Source organism: Malaclemys terrapin, chromosome 8, assembly GCF_027887155.1.
Source record: "Malaclemys terrapin pileata isolate rMalTer1 chromosome 8, rMalTer1.hap1, whole genome shotgun sequence".
In the NCBI taxonomy this organism is placed as follows: Eukaryota; Metazoa; Chordata; order Testudines; family Emydidae; genus Malaclemys; species Malaclemys terrapin.
The window spans coordinates 40,801,503-40,820,701 of NC_071512.1; positions in this window are offsets into that span (position 1 = coordinate 40,801,503).

Consider the following 19,199-nt stretch of genomic DNA (forward strand, 5'->3'; position numbering starts at 1 on the left):
ATAAAGACAGCTGTGTGATTTCTTTTTTCAACTTCTTGATAACCAGTGTGGGGGATCAGAAGCACAGTTTGTGAGTGGTTGGTGAGTTTAACTTCAGTGTTAACAACCTGTTTTAGGAGTATCTGCTCTCCCTTTTCAGTGAGGACTGCCCCAGGCACACCAGGAAACAGTCTTTTCAGTTTTCCAGGACCTTCTCCAGTTTTCCAGGATCTCTTCTGTCATCCATGAGTTTGCAAATATAATTGCCCGTGGCTCCACAATATCTTCAGGAAATTCCTTCAGTACCCTCAAATGAATAATATCAGGCTCTGCTGACTTGAATCCATTCAAATTGGTCAGAAGATCTCTGACGTGTTGTATACAGGAAGGATGGGCTCCACCTAAACCAAACCAGAACCAGATTGCTGGCATGTAAAATTAAAAAGATTATAGAGAAATTCTTAAATTAAGGCACTGGTCCCCAAACTTTTCAGGGTTGCACCCCCCCTTACCGCTCTCTGCCCCCCCGCCCCCGCTGTGACCACAGATGGGAGGCACTGGGGGCACTGGGAGCCCTGGTCACGGGGACAGCAGCCGGAGCCCTGGGTGTGGGGCCAGGAATGCAGCTGGGTGGTGCTCCCTCCCCTGCGGGGGATGGCCTGGGTCCCAGCCACACACCCCTGAACGTTCCTCTGCACCCCTTAAGGGGGAGGCACCTCACAGTTTTGGGACCTCTGAACTAAGGGCTTGAAGCCTGAGAGTGGCTGTTCTTGTTGGACCACTGGGGGGAAATTCAGGTGCAGTTGCCCTGAATTCTGACAGCTGTGTCCCTCAGCAATCTGTCCTTGAAGACATCCACATCTCCCTGGTTATTGTGGTACTTCCTGTGGGTCTTCAAATACAGGAGAATTGTGCGTCCTGTATTTGCAAAATACATGAGAATAGTGCAGAACTCTGTGGGCTCCATGTTTCTGTCAGAGATGGAAGACACTGAGAAGTGTCATGCAGACTTGTGGGAATATTTTAGGAAAGGTGTGAAAGTCATATGATATAGATGACATTATGGGATGGAGAAAGTTGCATGCTAGGAACTTGAACCCTTGCTCCCAGAGATCTTTGTCACTTCTACCCCACAACACCTTGATAAGTGTTCCCAAAAGGCATTGTGCTGGATAGGGATGCATGGTATACTGGGATGATGCATACCCATGGTGCACCACATTACATTGACACAAGCACTCCTGATGGCTACGCACAGAGCAGATGCAAGCAGCCACGTATGCATGCACCCAAACAATATACAAACTTGGGTGGTTGTATGCAGTGGCGGCTCCAGGCACCAGCACTCCAAGCGGCAAGCTGCGGGGGAGGGGGGGTGCCCTGCCGGTCCCTGCGAGGGCGGCAGTCAGGCAGCCTTCAGCGACATGCCTGCGGGAGGTCCAACGGTCCCACGGATTTGGCAGCAATTCAGTGGCGGGTACGCCGAAGCCGCGGGACTGGCAGACCTCCCGCAAGCATGCCGCCGAAGGCAGCCTGCCTGCTGTGCTTGGGATGGCAAAAAAGCTAGAGCCGCCCCTGGTTGTATGCCAGACTAACTTGCGTCGACCACAGTTTTGTAGTATAGCTATGGCCTCAGTCAAATATATTTAATGCACACACATCTCTCCATCATGTATCGAACAGCCACTGAGTCCACTGGCTGTCTTTAACTCCTATATTTATAATCTTTCCCACTCACATGCTCGGATTGGCTCAGTTCTCAGAGAGTGAGTGGGTATAACGTGCCAGGCTGCTTGCCCACAATGAAAGCTTCAGAAACAGCTACTGAAGTGTTCTCCTACAGGTTCTCCTACCTATACTAGATATGTAGTAGCTGACACATCCTAGGTCTAGATGTTTCTGTGCCTGTCTAGCTGAAATGCCCTGTCCTGCACTCCACACATGTGCAAAGACACCGAATATTCCAATTAAACGCCATGTCCTCTCCCCACAGCTTCTCTCCCTTTCTTTGGGCCAAACACAGCCAAATGTTGCACAACAAAGCATGTGGGTTACATGTCCCCTGGGACACAGAAAGTGGCATGCCTTCCCATAGAGGTAGCCTCGCAGGTTCTCTCCTTTCTGGCTCTAATGACAGGCAGTTTTCTGGCTCTGCCTGTAGTCGCCTCTGCTTTTCCCTAGCTAGGAGTATTGGATCATTATCAGATACTCACTGAGTCAGCTACCGAGGAACCTATCTCCAGAGGAATGGACCAGAAAAATACAAGGGACATACCTGATGGGCATCCTTGTGGTATGAAGCCAGGAGCTACCAAGAGAGGCTTTTTAACCATCTTAAGAAAGCAAACAGCCATCATCAGCAACTCCATATTAAGAAGAGTGGAAGAGAATTCAGCAAGGGACACAAGAACAGCAGGATTGGATACTGTCTCCCCCGAGCAAAAATATGAGATGTAACTGCATGACTGGATAGAATTATGAAGTCCAGGGCTGACAAGAAGCAGGGAAAGGGAGACAATTGTATCAGGTCCTGTAATGGGGTGCACTCACCTTTTGTGAACACCACCTGTCTCAGGGTACATCTACACTACAGGGGGGAGTCGATTTAAGATACGCAAATTCAGCTACGTGAATAGCGTAGCTGAATTTGGCGTATCGCAGCCGACTTACCCCGTTGTGAGGACGGCGGCAAAATCGACTTCTGCCACTTTCTGTCGGCGGCGCTTACTACCACCTCCGCTGGTGGAGTAAGAGCGCCGATTGGGGGATCGATTGTCGCGTCCCAACGGGATGCGATAAATCAATCCCCGAGAGGTCGATTTCTACCCGCCGATTCAGGCGGGTAGTAGAGACCTAGCCTCAGTGTGTGTGCCTACTCTCTCTCAGTGTGTGGTGGTTCTTTGGTGACTCAGGCTTCCAGCCGAGTCACACAGTCTGTATATGAGATAAAAATCAACCCCCTTCTGCATATAAGTCCAACAGGGGGCCTATCCCAGCGCCCTCTGTAAGGTCCCTCGATCTGCAGCCTTATCTCTGGGCTCACTCTTCAATCAGTCCAGCAGGGCCTATTGCAGTACCATGCTTCAAACTGTCTCTCAGCCCCTTCTGGCCTCTTTCAAATTGTCTCTGCTCTTCAAGCAGTCCCAGCCCTGGTGTGGGGCCACGTCCTCCAGGACTGCCTCCCTTGAGACTCTTCACTTTTCTGGGCCTTTCTGGCCCAAGCTCTTCAGCTGGGCCACTAAAAGAGTTCCGTTCCCCTTCTGGGGTGTTTCAAAGTCCAGGACATTTTCCCAGTGGGGAGGGGGTAGGGAGGGGGTGGTACCACCCCCTACTCTGGGTCCCAGCCCAGGGACCCTATAGATAGCAGCCATTCACCATGTCCCTACAATTCCCTTGGCTACTTCCCTGCAGCCCCAGTTCATTCTTCGCCCTTACCTCGGGGACTTGTCCTGGTTGAGTCCCAGCAGCCAACCTGGATTTCCTTTGCGTTCTCCTCAGCCTGTGCCAGCACTGCTCTGTCCAGGCTCACTCAGCCAGCCAGGTGCACCATCCACACTCCTCCAGCTCCAGCAAGGAACTGATCTCACTCTGCCCCTGCAGCTCTTCTTATACTAGCCTGCTGGTCCCTGATTGGCTGCTTCCCATGCAGCCAGTCTAGGTAGCTTGGAGGACCTCTCTACAGCCTTTTTTGAGGTGGGGTGTGGCAGGGCCATAAGGCCTCCAGAAGGGGGCCTCCAGATCTAACCCACCCCATCACAGGGCCCCAAGCCAGGTGGCCCCCAAGATATCTGTAATGGGTAAAATGGGGGTAAAATGAGAGAGTATGGGGACCCAGTGAACTTGATGTACTGGGCCCCCAAATTTCTCTCAAAAGACCCGATGATGTCATCTGGCAAACCGCCACTGGAGATGATACACACTGAACCAATGACTCAGCATCATGTTTAACTACACAGATTATAGAAGACTTCAGGAAACTTGGAATGGAACTGAAGAAGAAGATAGTCCAAGTGATATTCTCAGATATCCTTCTGGTCTCACAAGCGAGAGAACACAGAAGACACAAAATAATAGCGGTGAACCATTGGCTACATGACTGTTGTGAAACTGAAGGTTTTGGTTATATGAAGCATTGGGCTACAGTGCAGGGGAAAACGAGGATTACAAATGAGACGGCCTGCATCTCATAAGTAAGAGGGCTAACCTCATCAATTGGTACTGACTGGAACAGCCAGAAGGATATTTAACAATATGAGGGTGCTAAGAAGTAGAGCTGGTCAAAACATTTTTGCCAAAATGTTATTTTGTCGAAATATGCTGTTTCATTGAGCTGTAGTAATTTCACCAACATTTTCAATGAGAGGGTTTCTGGGTGTGGGGTGGACTAGCCAGTTATTTCCACACAGAGAGAGACAGAGAGACCTGAACTTTTCAGACGAAAGATAGACATTTCAACTCAATTCTGTTTCATAAAAAGGTTCGAAAGGTTTTGTTTTCATTCAAATATAGAACAAAAACAAATTTGGGAATCTCAAAAGTTGTCACAAAATGGAATTGTCACTCTGTAACTAGCTCTACTAAGAAGGCAAATGCAGTACAAACTCAAACTCAACATGTGACAAACAAATTGAACCAATGTAGAAAAGAGTGAAGAGAAGAAAATGTTCACTTGCTTATATATGAGTGCTGGGAGTCTGGGTAACAGGCAAGAAGAATTAAAAATTCTCACTTCACAGCCCCGATACCCTCACCTGGACAGCCCCTCCTCACACCCTAATCCCCGCACCAGGACAGGGCCCACCTCACAACCCAATCCCTCCACCAGAGCAGCCCTTCCCTCACACCCTGATTCCCCCACTACTGGGGCAGGGCTCCCTCTCACCCCCAATACCTCCTCCAGGGCAGGGTCCCTCAAACCCCAATCCCTCCTGCAAGGTAGGGCCACCTCACACCCCAATCCCCCCCCGGGTAGGCCCCACTCACAGCCCATTACCCCTGCCAAGACACGATGCTTCACACACCAATCTCTCCCCATGCCAAGGCACATCTCATCAAACCCTGATTCCCCTGCTGGGGCAGGACCCCCCCTCACATCCCAGTCCCTCAACCTGGATAAGCCCCCCCACTCCCAATCTTGCTGCTTGGGCCAGGCCCCCTCAATCCCTGATCCCCAACACAGGGCCAGGGCCCCTCACACCTCAAAAGCCCCCCACCAGGACAGGGTCCCCTCACACCCAAACCCCCTACTGCGGCCATGTCCCCCCTCACAGATCCCAATCCCCACACTGGTCTAAGGCCCCTGGCTGTCACCAATCTTTCTGCTGGGGGAGAACCAGCAGAAATGTACTCCAATTCCCCCTGCCTGGGCAGAGTTCCCCTTCACAGTCCAGTACCTCCCCCCAGGATAGATCTCCCTCCCTCTCCTCAATACCCCCCTGGGCAGGACCACTCCCATACCCAATCCCTCCCCAGGGCAGGGCCCTCCTCAGCTGCTCATGGTCAAAGTGGTGGTGATGCTGGCTAAGATGGGGGGCATGAATCCTGGTACTGCAAGGTTTCCCCCAGGCCTGGCCTGGGCTGGGGCTTCTCATCACCATGTTGTCTGCACCACCATCCTGATCATGCTGGCCAGCGGAAAGCAGAGGTGGCAACCTGGGCCAGAGCGGAGTGCAGAGTGACTGAACCCCAGTCCCTGCCCTGGGCCAGGCTAGGCCAGGCCAGCTGGCGCCATGTGGAAAGACATACCCTCCTGGGCTGGCAGCCCTGCCCCTACTTCCCAGGATAGGACAGGCCCACTAACCCCCCCTCCCCCCCCAAGCAGCCACAGTCTCAGTGGAGAGGGGAAGTGGGGTTCTGCTTCCTCACTATTTGAAAAATCACAGCATTAAGCTAATTTCACAATTTCCATGCAGTCCTTGAAATCATGATTTACACTGGGCTATAATTATGTTAGATTATGGTAATTGATAACTGAAATGGAAGTTGGTGGTTGTCTGGGGACCAGTAATCATGATGACATTCAGTATGGGCAAATTGAGAAAATCCCCAACCAGTAATATATAAGCTTGGTGCTTCAGAAAGGCTAATTTCCCAAGGTTTAGCAAAATTATGAATTCTCAGCTTTTGTGGGGAAAAAATGTAGACGTAAGAATATGAATGAAAATTGGGAGTTCTTTAAGGAAAGTTTATTAGATGACCAAAAGCCTTTATTCTTGGTTCCATGGCAAATTGAAGGCAGCAATTAGAAATGAAAAAGCAACATATAACAAATGAAAAAAGGGGAAATAGGCAGCAATGAATACACTTCTACCCCAATATAACGCGACCCGATATCACACAAATTCGGATATAACGCAGTAAAGCAGTGCTGGGGGGGGGGGGGGGGAGCTGCACACTCCGGTGGATCAAAGCAAGTTCGATATAACGTGGTTTCACCTATAATGTGGTAAGATTTTTTGGCTCCCAAGGACAGCGTTATACCGGAGTAGAGGTGTATATATTAGAAGTTATTAAGTGCAATATATGACACTAGTGAGACCTACATTAGCATATTGCATGCAGTTCTCCTGTCCAGATTTTTTTAAAAGATGTTGAAAAAATAAAGAGAATGCAGTAAATAGTAAGAAGAAAAATATTCAAAGACTAAGAAAATGCTTTATAGTGAGAGACTTGAAGAGCTCAATCTGTTTAGTTTGTCAAAAAGAAGACAGAGATTACTTGATTACAATGTACCTTCATGGGGAGAAAATAGTGGATTTGTTCACAGAGCAACTATACCCACTATATACAATATACACTGATTCAGATTTGAGCCCAAGCCTCCCTTCTGTCCACATACAAATCAATCTGACTTGGGTCAGCAAGCACTCAAGACCTGGGTTCTAGAATTCTGCAAGTGCACATGATTAATGCTATGCCCCCAGCTTTGGAACAGTCTCTAGGAGGAACCCCTTCAGTGTTCCAGACCCTCAAGCAGTCTCATTCTTCTTCCATGTTAAGACACATCGCTTCACTGCCTCATTAGACAGGACCACTGGGCCTTCGACACTCATGATTCACACTGTCAGCTCTGTTCAGTGAGTCCAACAGGGACAGATTCCTGATGGAGACTCGTCCACTCTGCTGAGATTAACGCATCTCACCAAGCATTTGAAGTGATACCCACACAGCATTGTCAAAACAGTAGAGTTTATTCATAAACTGGAACACAGCACAGGAAGTACTTCGAGTAGTCTCACCCCTGAACCTTCTCTTTGTTAAGCTAAATATAGATTAAGCTCCATGAGTCTATCACTATAAGACATGTATTCTAATCCTTTAATCATTCTTGTGGCTCTTCTGTGAACTGTCTCCAATCTATCAATGTCCTTATTGAATTGTGAGCACCAGAACTGGACACAGTATTCCAGCAGCAGTTGCACCAGTTCCAAATCCAGAGATAAAATAACCTCTCTGCTCCTACTCGAGATTCCCCTGTTCATGTGCCCCAGGATCGCATTTTCTGCTTTGGCCACAGCATTGGACTGGGAGCTCCTGTTCAGCTGATTATCCCCAATGACCCCTGTGATGTTCTGTACCTTGGGGAAACACCCGGTAACCTGCCATATTCCTCATCTGTATATAATTGTGATATTACATATAAAGCATGGCTTGTAAGGCATCGGGGAAAGATTATGATCTGCTGAAAGTCATTTCTCTATCCATATATGTATATCATTAATGCATATGAAGTTAGGAGAATTGTATTGTATGGTTGTCACTAAAAAATGCTGTAAATTGGGGAATCAGCCAGGTATTAGCTCCCCAGAGGCAACAGCAAGGAAAGTAACCAACACCTGGGTGGGGTGTGAAACAACCCATCAACAGCTATTGTCCAGCAAAGGAGCTACAATGCAATGACTCACCTGCATGAGGCCACACCAGGAGAATTGCTCAACCTTGCCTGGAGAGATTCAGCAATGCCCCCCAGACATGCCTGGACTTGTGTTTTCCAAGCACATGGACTGAGGGTATAAAACAGACAAAGTGGACACATACTACGCCTTTTCTCCTATCCCCACCTACGCTGCAAGCAACTAAGACTCTGAGAAGAAGACAAGACTCCACCAGAGGAGATTGGCCCAGGTTTAAGGAACAAACCTGTATATTAAGGACTGCAATATCCAGTGACGTGAGAAAAACTGCTTAGTCTAGATGTTGCCCAGTCTAATAGGGTTGAGAGTTTTGACTGCGTGCTTATATTTTATTTTATTTTGGTAAGTAACTCTGACTTTTTGCCTATCACTTAATATCACTTTTATAGTCAATACATTTGTTTAACTGTTTATCTTTACCAGTGAGTTGATATGATGTGTGGGGGCAAATCTGCTCAAATTGACAAAGGCTGCTGTATGTCCACTTTCCATTGTTGAAGTGTTGAACCAATTAATAAATTAGATGGTATATTCCTGAGGTACAGTACTGGGAGCTGGGGGAGGGGGGATTTGGCTGGTGTCTTTCTCTGTGTGATTCACAAGTGGCTCTGAGAGCATTCATGCAATATAACTGGGTGTGTGACTCCACATGCTGTTGTGCTGAGTGATCACAGCGCCTGGAGGAGCTTGCTGCTGGTCACTAGCAAGGCATTGTTTGAGACAGCCCAGGCTGGAGAGAGTTTAGGGAACACAGCAATCCCACGGTCCTAGGATGCACTTGGGGGGATCCTGTCACAACCCCCAAATCTCTTTCAGAGTTGCTCCCAACTACAGGAGTGAAATTACTTTGTCCCTTAATATGTTGTGGTGAAAGGTGTCCCGGAGATGCTAGTTGATGGTATGGTTCAATGATGGCCTCTTGAGCATCCCATCAAATCTGCTTTTTGCCGGAAGTTGCCTTAGGCAAAGCAGCAGCAGTGGGAGAAGAAAGACTTATTTTTTTCATGTCCACCCCAGTGCCCAGTTGGAAAAGACTGTGTTTGGTGAGGACAGTGTAAGTGACCCCCAGTCTGCAGGGAGAAGGACTGTCTCTGGAATATTATTATGAATTTCCATGTGGGTATGATTACCGTAGGTGCAAGAACAGTGATCTGGATTGCATGACCCCCACTTTTTTCAACACAGCACATGTCTAGAAGCTGAATTCATCTTGAAGTGATAACTCATCTTCACCTGAACCTCTGGGAACAGGCCAGAGTTATGGTCATGGTAATGACAGTTGTAACCAGCTGGCCTGCCTTGTCAGATTGCACCACCCATATATTTAGCTAATTCAGTCCATCAGAGAGCACAAATTATGCCTCACTTTCCATTCTGATTCAGCAAGATGCCCCAGCAGTAAAAACCACTACTCCACCTACAGAAGCCACACCAACAAATTACCAGCAATGTAATTTGCAATTAATAATATCAATGAAGCTGACAATTATGACTTGCTCTGCAGAGCTTTCCAGAACTTTTTACCCGCCTCTTCCAGCATAGATTATAAAACTGTCCAAGGCCTGTGTCTTTCCTTAGCTATTGAAGCTACAAGAGAACCCCTGGGTGCTGATAAAAATATTTAAATCTACACTGAGACACTTGGAACATTTTGTCAGCTCTTTTGGCGACTGGCAGGTATAGCGCAGATGCCATTGGCTGGGTGCAGTGCCTCTTAATGAACTGGGGTCACCATCATGGCCAACTTTGCTCTGAACTACTGAATGATCACTGGGTCTTTCCTTTCATGACAGAGGCCTCAAGTAGTATTGTCAAAGAAGATCTCACATTGGTATTCATTCAGGCATGAAGATGGTGAAAGCCATTATTGCTCAGCTGTGTCCTCCAGAACATTTGCTTCTCCATCAAATTATACCCGGGAGTCATTAGAGCAGATCTGGAGATGGAGATTTCAGGTGTAGCAATTGGACCTGTTTGATTGCTAGGGTATGTCTACACTGTAATGTAAGCCCATGTGTAGTGAGCCGGTGTGGCACCCCCTCCGTCTCGGATAGGGCCGAGCTTCCTCTAACCCCAGCGTGGGCGGAGCCACCGGGCCTGGGCCCCGCCCCTCCGTGGTCACGGCCCCGACCTGGAAATATAAAAGCCCACCGGCAGAGCTCAGTGAAGCCCAGACCACCAGAGAGAGCAGACGTCCCGGACCGAGCTCCCACTTGGGAGACAGCCGGAAGCCGCAAGCCGCCTGCTACCCCCCCGCGCCGGTCGAGCCTACCTCTTGCCAGGTACCCCGAGGAGGTACTGGCCAAGCCTGCCCCGGACCCGCTACCCCGAGGAGGACTGGCCAAGCCTGCCCTGGACCAGCTACCCCGAGGAGGACTGGTCAAGCCTGCCCCGTGCCAGCTACCATGGGGGAGAGCTGCCGGACCAGCCCCCAAGCCCCGCACCAGAGGAGCCGATGCTGCTGGACTGGCCCGAACCCAGCATCGCCAATGAGGTAGGCCCCGAGGGGGAACACGGAAGTAGCCCGGGGGTACGGAAGTAGCCGATGTCAGTGTGTTTCGGTCAGGATACCCCACTGACCAGCAGCGGCAATAACTGCTGCTAGGGCCCCGGGCTGGAACGCAGTGGAGTGGGTGGGCCTGCGTTCCCCCCTGCCACCCCGCTCACGGGTGGCAGGCTTCCCCCTCACCCAACGCTCAGGTGTAGGAGCCTGGGCTTACCTTAACTGCTTGTGTGCTCAACCCCTGCCCCAAAGGGCTTGAGCTGTGACTGTTTTTGCCCCGCCCTGACCCAGGGCCTGAGCTCCTTAACTGCTTGTCTGCTCAGCCCCTGCACCAGAGGGCCTGAGCTCCTTAACTGCTTGTTTGCTCAGCCCCTTTATCCAAGGGCCTGAGCTGTGACTGTTTGTGCCCCACCCTGACCCAGGGCCTGGGCCCCTTAACTGCTTGTCTGCTCAGCCCCTGCACCAGAGGGCCTGAGCTCCTTAACTGCTTGCCTGCTCAGCCCCTGCACCAGAGGGCCTGAGTTCCTTAACTGCTTGTTTGCTCAGCCCCTTCATCCAAGGGCCTGAGCTGTGACAGTTCGTGCCCCGCCCGGACCCCAGGGCGGGCCCTGCCTAAACTGTTGCTTAGTGCTCAACCCCTGCCCCAAAGGGCTTGAGCTGTGACTGTTTGTGCCCCGCCCTGATCCAGGGCCTGGGCCTGCCTAAACTGTTGATTAGTGCTCAGCCCCTGCCTAAGGGCCTGAGATCCCTGAACTGCGGGCCGCTCAGCTCCTGCGTAAAGGGACCTGAGCTTTGACTGCGCTATAGTGAGCCGGTGTGGCACCCCCTCCCCCCCCCGTCTCGGAGGGTAGAGCCCCGGCGCGACCCTACCACACCATGGTTAACAGAACTTAAGTTAGCAGACTCTGGGTTTGTTAACCTAGGGCTTGAGCATCTAGACTCATTTGTAACCCCAGGTTAGAAATTGTTGAACCCTGGGGCTCCATTGTCTACACTGCATTATGCAGGCTCAAGTCTAACCATGCATATCCCAGACTTCCTAGTGCCCTCCCAAAATGTGGCTGTTCTAGCCTGTTGTTCGTGGTGCAGCGTGGCAAAACTTGACTGTCCACCAAACTTGACTGCCCAGAGGACAAAGAAAGTTAGCCTATGGGATTATGGGATACATTTGGTGGGCACCCAGAGCATAAGTCCAGCGGGGCTGCATCTACACTGCAAGGGTCCCAGCTTGACTCAAGCTCAGATGCTCCACTCCTGTGGGGTACTGGGACCCTGTGTCCAAGCCCTGGGTTAGCATGACTTGTGTGCAAACAGAAGTCGGGTTAGACTTCAGCCTGAGTTTGAACCCAGTCTTACATGACAGAGTAGGGTATGTCTACACTGCAATATATTCCCAGGGTTCAAAGTCAGGTTCAAGCCTATCCCCCCCTACCATCTGCATATAAATCATGCTAACCCAGGGTTCAGCCCCAGGGTCCCAGGATCCTGAGGGCTGTAGGGTCTGAGCCAGAGTCCACCCTTGACCCAGGGTTTGAGCCCTATTGCTTTGTAGTGTAGACATAGCCCCCCACCTCAGTTCCTGGGAGTCCTCCAAAAGTATCCCACAATCCCATAGGCCAGCTCTCTTTGTCCTCTCTATCCCAAAAATCTCGAATCTGCTCTATTTAAAATGGTAACATCCTCCTGTTGTGCAGTGCAGCAGCTCAGTGAATCAGCATTAACCTTTCCATTGTCTTCTGACCACTGAGCTGCAAACACACCATCAGAGAGCAGAGCCTTCTGTGCTTGCAATGGAGACTGAACAGAAGAAGCTTTTTGCAAATCACGCTGCTTCATGGTCACAGGAACAAAGCCATTCGGAGGCCAGCAAAACTGTGAACATTAGTAAAAGTACCAGGAATGACCACATGTACCAACAAATAGCGAAGTTTACCAGACAGGTAACCAGTGCAGAGAATGGATTAAGTGGGTCAAGAGCGAGCATTGGAAAACCAGGGTTCAGAACTGCACCTCAGGCAATTTGCCAAATTATGCCCCTTTTATGAGGAATTTGATTGGGTGCTGGGCACGGAGCCAACCATGGTGCATGATGTGTGGCCCCTTAATCGAGCATGGGGATCGAGGGGAGCAACCAGCAGGCACCAAGTGAAGACAGTTAAGTCACTCTGTTGCTGAAACTGGTCCCAAAGCAGGCTTTGGAACAGGAGCAGCAGCAACAAATTCTGGGACCATACTCAGAGGAGCTGTTTGATGCACCCCCTGAGAAACAGCCCACTGCAGATCCTTCAACAGACAAGGAAGGGACAGAAGCTGCCCCTGAGTCTGGTAAGTTTCTGCCCCCATTTTAATGTTTATTAATACAGTAATGGGAGGGCTCTCCTCTGTATGAAACAATGCAAAAGTTATGAGAAGCCCTAGGTAGCAGCATGTATCCACTAACGGCAGATTGTATCCCAGCACGTTGGTGTCTTCCCATCCCCTTCCTCACCATCATGTGGAGATCAAAATGGCAACCAGCAAATGCAAACAGTAAAGAATAACTCTAAAGTGAAGTTTTACTGGAAAGGTACAGATTTTTGCTAGGGCATTCCTGTTGCTTAAGAATAATAACCTTACATCAACATGCCTATAAGTATGCCATTCTGTGACCATTCAATGGTTATCAAGGAGCCTGGAAACAGTGAACTGTGTGGATGTGAGGGAGGTGGTAATGTGTTCCATTTACAAATCTAGTCCATTTCAGTTAGAGGTAGTCCATAAGTGACAAAATCATTTGTCCAAAGTATAACAGGGGGTTGAAATTCTGTCCAGAAATGTGCTGGGGGCAGGGGGAGGAAGGCTGTGCAGTACTGTGTGTTGGCATGCAGCCAGAACTGGGTATGCCATGCAGAATTTAACATTCTGACCTAATCCTGGGTTCTGAGGTTTTCCTGAGCTGCAAAGTTTTCCTGCCACAGGAACTCCAGATAGGTAGTCACATTTTTTTAAAACAACTAACAAAATCATCCAAAGCACAGGACTTGGTGGTGATGGGGGACTTCAGCTACTCAGATATCTGTTGGGAAAATAACACAGCAGGGCACAGATTAGCCAACAAGTTCTTGGAATGTAGTGGAGACAATTTTTTTATTTCAGATGGTGGATAAAACTACTAGGGAAGAGGCTATTCTAGACTTTATTTTGACAAATAGGGAGGAACTGGTTGAGAATTTGAAAGTGGAAGGCAGCTTGGGTGAAAGTGATCATGAAATGGTTGAGTTCATGATTCTAAGGAATGGTAGGAGGGCGAACAGCAAAATAAAGACAATGGGTTTCAAGCAGGCAGACTTTAGCAAATTCAGGGAGTTGGTAAGTAAGATCCCAGGGGAATCAAGTCTAAGGGGAAAAACAATTGAAGACAGGACAGTTGGCAGTTTTTCAAAGAGACATTATTAAGGGCACAAGAGCAAACTATCCCACTGTGTAGGAAAGATAGGAAGTATGGCAAGAGCCCACCCTGGCTTAACCAGGAGATCTTCATTTATCTAAAAATCAAAAAAAGTTCTACAAAAACTGGAAACTAGATCAAATTACAAAGGACGAATATAAATAAATAGTATGTATGGACAAAACAAGATCAAAGACATAAAGGAACACAAGAAAATATTCTACAAATACATTAGAAGCAAGAAGACAAAGGACAAGGTAGGCCCATTACTCAATGGGGTGGGGGGACAATAACGGAAAATGTGGAAATGGCAGAGGTGCTTAATGACCTTTGTTTCGGTTTTCACCAAGAAGGTTGGGGGTGATTGGATGTCTAACATAGTGATGCCAGTGAAAGAGAGGTAGGATCAGCAAAAAGAACGAGGAGTACTTGTGGCACCTTAGAGACTAACAAATTGATTTGAGCATAAGCTTTCATGGACTAAAACCCACTTCAGCAGATCAGAGGCTAAAATAGGGAGAGAACAAGTGTCAAACATACAGTTAAGGGTTAATTCCTCTTTTACCTGTAAAGGGTTAAGAAGCTCACATAACCTAGCTGACACCTGACCAGAAGTACCAATAAGGGGGACAGGATACTTTAAAATCTGGAAGGGGGGGAAAAGTCTTTTGTCTGTGCTGTGTGGGGGCTTTTGCCGGAGACAGAGAAAGAAGGAGCCAACCCACTCCTATAGAGTAGTGAGTATTTAGAGAAGGGATGTATTAGATTACTTTTATTTTCTTGTTTGTGAGTTCTTTTGCAAATAAGAAGGAGGATAAATTTGGGTTCTTTGTGTAACTAAAGTTTTGCCCTCTGTGTTTTGAATTTGATTCTCTGTGACATTATCTTTCATTCTAATCTTAGTTACTCCTTTTACCTTTTTTTCTTTAATTAAAATTATTTTAAGAACCTGATTGATTTTTTCATTGTTTTAAGAGCCCAGGGTTTGGATCTGTGTTCACCAAGCCTAATTGGTGAGGTTAAATTTACACTGCCACCACCACTTGTGTTCCAAATATTTAGAGAGAGCCACTTGGAACTCTGCTTTTCCCCAAATATCTCCCAAGTCCCTAACCCCCCTTTCCTGGGAAGACTTGAGAATAATTTCTCCCCCAAGCCCCCACACCCCTTTCCTGGGGAGGCTTGAGAATAATATCCACAAATTGGTACAGGTGAACACAGACCCAAACCCTTGGATCTTAAAATGATGAAAAATCACTCAGGTTCTTAAAAGAAGTATTTTAATTAACGAAAAGGTAAAAGAATTACCTCTGTAAAATCGGGGTGGTAAGTACTTTACAGAACAACAAAAGACTCAAGAACATAGAGGGTCTCCCCTCTAGGTAAAACCTTAAAGTTACAAATCCAGGGATAAACCTCCCTCTAGACAAGGAAAATCACAAGCCAAAATAAAAGTAAGCTAACGCATTCCCTTATTATTACTTACTAATTCTAATTTCTTGCCTTCTTGATCTGTCTCCAGCAAGCACACAGAACAGACAAAACAAAGCCTTTTCTCCCTCCTCAGATTTGAAAGTATCTTGTCCCCTTATTAGTCCTTTTGGTCAGGTGCCAGCTAGGTTACCTGAGCTTCGTAACCTTTTACAGGTAAAAGGATTTTGTGCCTCTGTCCAGGAGGGATTTTATAGTACTGTATATAGAAATGTGATTACCCTTCCCTTTATATTTATGACACCCTCAAATCAGATAGTGTTGGACAGCCAGTTCCACACTGGCTCTGATTTCTTCCTGGAGCTCTAGACGAAAATAGAATTAATAAGACACATGTACCTTTAGATATCCTACTGAACATATAAAAACTAACAATATTTTCCACATTTCAAGGACAATTTTAAACAGTTGATTCTGGTAAACTTTCATGGGAGAGTGCATCAGTCACATTGTTTGAAACTGGAGGAACCAACTAGGGGCAGAGCTCTTCTAGACCTGCTGCTCACAAACTGGGAAGAATTAGTAGGGGAAGCAAAAGTGGATAGGAACCTGGGAGGCAGTGACCATGAGATGGTTGAGTTCCGGATCCTGACACAAGGAAGAAAGGAGAGCAGCAGAATACAGACCCTGGACTTCAGAAAAGTAGACTTTGACTCCCTCAGGGAACTGATGGGCAGGATCCCCTGGGAGAATAAAATTATGGGGAAAGGAGTCCAGGAGAACTGGCTGTATTTTAACGAATCCTTATTGAGGTTGCAGGAATAAACCATCCTGATGTGTAGAAAGAATAGTAAATATGGCAGGAGACCAGCTTGGCTTAACAGTGAAATCCTTGCTGATCTTAAACGCAAAATGAAGCTTACAAGAAGTGGAAGAATGGACAAGTGACCAGGGAGGAGTATAAAAATATTGCTCAGGCATGCAGGAGTGAAATCAGGAAGGCCAAATCACACTTGGAGTTGCAGCTAGCAAGAGAAGTTAAGAGTCACAAGAAGGGTTTCTTCAGGTATGTTAGCAACAAGAAGTCAGTCAAGGAAAATGTGGGCCCCTTACTGAATAAGGGAGGCAACCTAGTGACAGAGGATGTGGAAAAAGCTAATGTACTCAATGCTTTTTTTGCCTCTGTTTTCACGAACAAGGTCAGCTCCCAGACTGCTGCACTGGGTAGCACTGTATGGGGAGGAGGTGACCAGCTCTCTGTGGAGAAAGAAGTGGTTTGGGACTATTTAGAAAAGCTGGACGAGCACAAGCCCATGGGGCCGGAGGCGCTGCATCCGAGGGTGCTAAAGGAGTTGGCAGATGTGATTGCAGAGCCATTGGCCATTATCTTTGAAAATTCGTGGCGATCGGGGGAGGTCCCAGATGACTGGAAAAAGGCTAATGTAGTGCCTATCTTTAAAAGAGGGAAGAAGGAGGATCCTGGGAACTACAGGCCAGTCAGCCTCACCTCAGTCCCTGGAAAAATCATGGAGCAGGTCCTCAAGGAATCAATTCTGAAGCGCTTGGAGGAGAGGAAAGTGATCAGGAGCAGTCAGCATGGATTCACCAAGGGCAAGTCATGCCTGATTAACCCAATTGCATTCTATGAGGAAATAACTGGGTCTGTGGATGAGGGGAAAGCAGTGGACATGTTATTCCTTGACTATAGTAAAGCTTTTGATACGGTCTCCCACAGTATTCTTGCCAGCAAGTTAAAGAAATATGGGCTGGATGAATGGACTATAAGGTGGATAGAAAGCTGACTAGATCGTCGGGCTCAACGGGTAGTGATCAATGGCTCCATGTCTAGTTGGCAGTTGGTTTCAAGCGGAGTGCCCCAAAAGTCGGTCCTGGGTCCAGTTTAGTTCAATATCTTCATTAATGATCTGAAGGATGATGTGGACTACACCCTCAGCAAGTTTGCAGATTACACTAAACTGGGAGGAGTGGTAGATACGCTGGAGGGTAGGGATAGGATACAGAGGGACCTAGACAAATTAGAGGATTGGGCCAAAATAAACCTGATGTGGTTCAACAAGGACAAGTGCAGAGTCCTGCACTTAGGACGGAAGAATCCCATTCACTGTTACAGACTAGGAACCGAATGGCTAGGAAGCAGTTCTGCAGAAAAGGACCTAGGGGTTACACTGGACGAGAAGCTGGATATGAGTCAGTGTGCCCTTGTTGCCAAGAAGGCTAACGGCATTTGGGGCTGTATGAGTAGGGGCATTGCCAGCAGATCGAGGGACGTGATCATTCCCCTCTATTCAACATTGGTGAGGCCTCATCTGGAGTACTGTGTCCAGTTTTAGGCCCCATACTACAAGAAGGATGTGGAAAAATTGGGATGTGGCCAGCGAAGGGCAACAAAAATGAATAGGGGGCTGCAGCACATGACTTATGAGGAGAGGCTGAGGGAACTGGGATTGTTTAGTCTTGCAGAAGACAAGAATGAGGTGGGATTTGATAACTGCTTTCAATTACCTGAAAGGGGGTTCCAAAGAGGATGGATCTAAACCGTTCTCAGTAGTAGCAGATGACAGAACAAGGAGTAATGGTTCCAAGTTGCTGTTGGGGAGGTTTAGGTTGGATATTAGGAAACTTTTTTACTAAGAGGGTGGTGAAGCACTGGAATGGGTTACCTAGGGAGGTGGTGGAATCTCCTTCCTTAGGAGTTTTTAAGGTCAGGCTTGAGAAAGCCCTGGCTTGGATGATTTAGTGGGAATTGGTCCTGCTTTGAGCAGGGGATTGGACTGGATGACCTCCTGAGGTCCCTTCCAACCCTGATATTTTATGATTCTAAGCTCCCGAAATATGTTGTATTTCAAAATCAAAATCTTGGAGAGCTAAACTCCACTGAAGAAGTTTTTTGTTATTGTCCTTGATGGTGTGAAGCCACTTCAGCGCAGCATGGTCTGTTTGTAGTTGGAAACACCATCCCCAAACGTATGGGCGTAGCTTTTCCAGCATATACACAATATGGATTACACATAGTATTCCTTTTCGCTGATTGACCAGTGGCTTTCCCTCTCAGACAATTTTTTGCTGAGAAACACAACAGGATGGAATTCTTGATCCAGTATTTCCTGCATTAGAACTGCTCCCACACCATGCTCGGACGCGGTTACTAGGAACGGTTGTGGTTTGTTGTGGTTACTAGGAACGGTTTGTCAAAGTCTGGGGCCCTTAGAAGAGGGTCAGACATGAGTGTCGCTTTAAGCTGGTTAAAGGCCTTCTGACATTCTTTAGTCCACTGAACTGCATTTGGCTGTTTCTTTTTGGTTAGGTCTGTCAGTGGGGTGGGAATTTGACTGTAGTATGGTACAAATCGCCTGTAATATCCGGCCCAGCCTAAGAAGGATTGGACCTGTTTCTTTGACTTTGGAACAGGCCACTTTTGGATAGCATTCACTTTGGCCTGTAGGGGGTTTATAGTTCCTTGACCCACCTGGTGTCCAAGGTAAGTCACACCGTTTAGGCCTAGTTGACACTTTAGCCTTAACAGTTAGTCCTGCCTCCCTTATGTGCTCGAAGACTTTTCGTAGATGCTCCAGGTGTTCTGCCCATGAATCAGAAAAGATGGCCACATCATCAAGGTAGGCGACTATGGATTCTCCCAATCCCGCTAGGAGACCATCTACAAGTTTCTGGAAGGTGGCAGGTGTATTTCGCAGCCCGAAAGGGAACACATTAAATTCATACATCTCTGCATGAGTGATGAAGGCTGATCTTTCCTTGGCGGGTTCATCTAGCAGTACTTGCCAGTACCCCTTGGTTAAGTCTAAGGTAGAGGTGAACTGGGCATGTCCCAGTTTCTCCAATAGTTCATCTGTGCGTGGAATTGGATAGTTGTCTGAGCGAGTGTAGCAGTGCGGGACTCACCCCTGCGGCAGCTCTTGCTGTTAGT